Below are 5517 nucleotides of genomic sequence, written 5' to 3' on the forward strand. Positions count from 1 at the left end.
ACCCAAAAATATAAAATATAAAATTCAAATTTATGAACAAAAAATACAAATTTATGAACATTCAATCCAAAAATACGAACCTTCAACACAAATTTATAATTTTTCATAATAGAATTTTAGATTTATAATTTTTCATCTAAATTTTAGATTAATGAACCTTCAAATTAAAAAACTGATTAACCAAAAATATAAAATATAATCTAACCTTCATAAATTAAACTTTTTTTATATTTAACCTTCATAAATTCAGGATAAACAGAATTTGCTTATTGTGTTAGCTCCATTGATTGTGCAAGGTTGGACACAATCGTTGTAAATGGCATAACTTTTGATTCGATAATCTATTTAAGTATTATGAGTAGTCGTTTTGAATGTCTCGGTCCGAAACCCAATATGAGCGTCTTTTGGGTATGCCTAGGATAACAGATTTCACATAATCCACAAACATATAGCGGGACTTTACGCGTACCTTGCGTTCAAACGAGCATAACTATCGCACCGGTTGTCGGAATTGGGCGTATAATATACGAAAAGAAAGCTCTCTGAAAGAGCTATACGACCCCAGCTCTGAAGGTGCTGCCCATTTCATTTTCTCGAAAAACGGATGTTTTCCCCTCCAAATATCACTTTAAAGTCCGGACAACACATAAAAACGTCGATTTTCAACTTTTTTACCGGGCTTTTCAAAGAAATTAGCCTTGGAGCCGTCCGTCGTTAAATGCTTCACTCAAGAAAATTATCAACCTTAAATACAAATTTATGAATTTTCTATATAAATTTATGAACCTTAAATAGAAAACTCATGACCGACAACAAAAATTCATAAGCTTCTAAGTAGGCGAGTAAGTCCATAAAAAAACTCACGAACCTAATTTTTTTTACTAGATATCCAAAATGAAATTCATAATAAAAAAGACGCAAACCTTCATTTAAATTTTGTGGACAAAACAATTTATGAACCTTCAATATAAAATTATGAACCTTCAATACAAATTTATGAACCCTCAATATAAATTTATGAACCTTAAATAGAAAACTCATAACCCACAATAAAAAAAAATTATATACTAAGTGTTGCAAGTTCATAGTTCTTTTCACATAAATGGAAAATTATGTGTTAACGATGATAAATTTATGAACCTTAAATGGAAAATTATGTGTTGATGATGATAAATGTAAGTTTAGCAAATCTGCACAAGAAGTATCCCATATTTCCTATTCTAAACAAGTCGTCCAACCTATGTCCATCAACTTTGATCTCCTTAGTGATTGGATCCTGAAACAAGCATCCTCGTGATGAAACCAAAGCAATAACGTGTGCAGAATTAATGAGTCTCTGAACAGACAACAAGTTATATTGAAACTCAAGAATGTACAACCTATCTTTCGACACAAGATAAAAATTGCAATGAAGTTGTTGATCTGCCTAGCAAAGATAAAAATTTGCCCCGTTAACATCATTTGTCCAGCAAAGATAAAAATTGCAATGAAGCTGTTAATCTGACCAAAAAATTTTCTTCTACCAACAACACTGGAAGTTGTCAAGGATATAATCATGACCTCAGTTCATCCAACATTACCCAGACCTGAGCCACAAATTTAGTGATACGTATAGCAAGTAACTCGATGAAAGTATGAGCCTCAGTCCATCCAACATTACCCAGACCTGAGGCGATGCTCTGGAAATAGATGACTTAGGAGATGATCCTTTGAGTGGAGATGCAGCTCTATCCTGATAATTAGGCTCACGTTTATTTATGGGAGACAACTCTTCAGATAGATGGAAGCCATCCTGATCAATTCCTACATGATTGTGCAGCTAGTTCTATCAGGAAAGCAGCAAACAGAAGCAAGAATGGTCCCATCCAAGCCATTCATGTGGCAAATAAGGAGCCATATAGCTGACCAAGTGTAGCACCAACAACTATAAATCCAAAAAGTCTTGAGCCTGACTCATTATCCATAACATCAATCACTCTTGCCCAGGTAGAAGATACTGTAATCAGGTTGAGCAAAGCAATCCAGAGGAAAAACCCAATTCTGACAGAGATGTAAAACCATGAGTGCCTATCCCAATCTTCTTCTGCATTTGCAGCTTTAGATTGGTCGGCTATTTCTTGTGATGCTAACACTGAATCCTTTACATTTGAAGGCCTGAATCCTGCTGCAGATGAATGCCATAGAATGAAAAAAGCTATGAGTGAGAGGCTGAAAAACCTATGTACTAATACCAGCGCCTTACTAATACCTGCGCCTTACATCTGGATAGATTTGGCAAAGAGAAGACGAGTTGAAATAGGAGCAGCAATCAAAGTGAAAAAAAGAGATCCAATGAATAATCTCGGCAGTGTCGACATGCCCAAAGATAATGCTCCTTCATCCCGCAATGGCAGCATTACAAAGTAAGCACTCAAAATGAAGAAGAAGCACAAAGAAGAGTGCAGCAAAGCAGGGATCTCGTGAGTTCGAACAGAAACGAAGGTCGAGAGAATCACCTCCAAGCGAGACCGATCGATCGGGACCATCCTCCGCAACCTCCTCGCACGGAGCCCTAAGAAAAGTCTCTGGTGGATGGACATGCCATTGCCCGGGCCATTTTCAGATCTCGGCAGTGACTTTTTTCCCCGGGATAGTCCTAACAAAGACCCCATGTTTGAGTCGCGCGATTCCAGCATTGAAGTGTACCCAAATCGTCGGCGAGGCAGATGACGCCGTTGACGGTGCCAATGATGCGGAATGAGGAGTGGGGATCCAGTTTGCAGAAATCGAAGCGAGGGAGAGGACTTGGCAGATAGCTCTAGAGGTCAATTTCGTGGAGTTTGCTCAATTCGGTAGCGATTAGGAGGAGTTTTTGGGCAGGTGGGAGGCGACGAAGGAAGGGGAAGAGATTAGAGGCACGATTTACATTATATCGGGTATTTTAGTCTTTTTATCCCATATTTTAATTAATTATAAAAATGTCATTAATTTGTATATCACCAGCGTGTCCAATAATTTATTTTCTTTTTTCTTTCTAAATTTCGTGGATCGTTGATTATTCGGATCTGACGGTCTAAATAACTACTCACCTACTCATCTTAAGACTCCTATTCACATGAACCTCCCTCATAATTTATGTATTAAAATATTTCCGTGCATGGCACGGTACTTTTAAATCTTAGGGAAGAAATGTAGTTTATAATAGTATTCCTTATATATTAAAATATATGTCTATATATGTTTGATATAGTTATTAAGTGAAAATAATCTAAATTTATAAATGAATTTTTTAACATTTTAATTATTAAGTTATTTCTAGAAGAATCATTTAAACTTAATAATTAAACAGATTAAGTTAAAATTATCGTCAAAATGTACTCATATAAATGTCGGAGTTTATGTATAAATATTACTATAATAAGATATTCTTGGAATAATTTGTGTTCTTAAATAGAAAATCGGTTAAGAATAGGATCTGATTAGTAAAAAATAATATATAAGATGCTAGCTTTAATATATAGGTGATGGAAAAAAGAAAAAAATTCAAATTAATAAAAAAGAGAAATAATAGTGTGGGAAATAATGTATGAACACATAATCAACTATATGACCAGAACTCTTGAGAAGACTTTAAATAGATTTATTTTAATATATAGTATATACATATGACAATGTCTAATATGAAAAGACTATACTAATATAAAATATTTTGTTTGGTGAAAGTGTTTTTAAAAAAGGTGTCACAAAAATAGATCCAATAATATATTCAATAAGAAAATTATACCTGATAAATAATTGGTAAAATTAAGGAGAAATTGATAAATTTAATATATATAGGTTGTATTGATTTTATTAGATTTTATTAATCTCATAAATAAATATCATTGTGATAAGGAATTCTAGGAACACTGTATGTTCTTAAACACAAAATCTCTTAAGAATAAGACTTGATAAGATTTGAATAATAATAAATAATATATTTAATTGTAGTTTTAATATATATATATATAGGTGATAGAAAAAATATATTAAAATATTAACAAAGAGGAGAGAGTATAGTGTGATAAATAGGGAATGAACACATAAGTAATCGTGGGGTCTAAACTCTTAAAAAAACTTGAAATAGTTTTGCTTTAATATATATATTAAGAATATTAAGATAGTGTATATTGATAAAGTTTTCATTAACACTTTCTATTTATTTATTTTCAAATTAGAAGATGATCTTTTCTTTTTATTTTTAATATTGTACTATCATAAGATAAGAGAGATTGTAGGATATATCATATTATAATAAACTAAAATAAAAATAAGATGAAAAATCTTTAAAAAATTATATAATATAAATAATATATCCAATTATAACTTTAATATATGCAAATAATAAAGAAAGGAAAAACTAAAATATTAATAAAGAGGAGAGAGAATAGTGTGACAAATAGGAGATTGACACATAAGCAATTGTGGGGTCTAAATTCTTGAAAAGGGCTTGAAATATTTTAGCTTTAATATATATTAAGATAACAATTTACTTTCAAAGCATGTAGTTCGATCGTCGGATCCCATATTAAGGCGATTAAGTCCGATCCTCAGATCACTCTTTTTGCCCCAAAACAATCCCTAAAAAATTTCTATTTTATAATAATTTCTATTTTTAAATAACATAAAAGAGTTAAAAAAAGTGATGAGACATGCAATATATTGGATATTAAAAATGCTATTAGAAATAAAATATGTTTCCTAATTAATTTCTATTAGTTAAACAAGTATTATTAGTTTATTAAAAATAATTCACGTAAAATTAAATAATATAGTGAATATTCGATATTGTAGTGCAATTTTCTGGAAGCAATCTTATTGTTGCTTAATATCTACGAACTTACAGATCCTTTATAAAAAAAATCAACGAAATCTTAGATGTGAAGTAACAAGGTCTATATATAACACTATATATAATTATTACTATGGGTTAATAAGTTCGACAAGAAGGAAGGAGAGGAAGACAAGCGATGGAATCGGCGAGTGAGCGATGGACTTGGGGAAGTTTATCTGATTCTGGCATCGGCTGCCGCCATAGCCGTCGGATGAACCGCACCACGTTCTCCCCTCTCGTCAATTCTACTGCGTTCTTGTTCATAGCACAAGAAAGAGCAGATCGATCGAGTGCAATGTGAGTTCATATTTTGATACTATGAATCTTGATTGGGGTATTTGAATGTCTGTCGTTGTTATTTGTTAACTTGTAATCATGTTAGGAATGGCGTGAAGCTTCTATTTCCATTCCAATTTGACCTTGTTGTTGTTCGTAATATATATTTATAGTTTGTTTTGATCTTCCTTTGCTTCTTCATACGAGGTTGTAGATTCAAGATGTCTTCTTGATATGTAGGTTCATGTGAGGTATATATTGCTGGTTTGGATTAGTTGTTTGATACTTTGATATTTAGTTAAATGATCCATGCCGTGTAATTCCAATTTCTAGGGCTTACCTATGCCACTCAGTACATGTGAATTCCACTCATAATTCTCAATGTTATC

At 32.3% G+C, this 5517-nt stretch overlaps 1 pseudogene; it reads right to left on the reverse strand.

Annotated features, from left to right (window-relative positions):
- Positions 1–1153: 1153 nt before the first annotated feature.
- Positions 1154–2525, reverse strand: LOC141250899 (uncharacterized; annotated as a pseudogene).
- Between the last annotated feature and the right edge of the window lie 2992 nt (positions 2526–5517).

Source organism: Phyllobates terribilis, unplaced genomic scaffold (assembly GCF_046119375.1).
Source record: "Phyllobates terribilis strain yellow unplaced genomic scaffold, ASM4611937v1 Scaffold_6350__1_contigs__length_45103, whole genome shotgun sequence".
NCBI lineage: Eukaryota > Metazoa > Chordata > Amphibia > Anura > Dendrobatidae > Phyllobates > Phyllobates terribilis.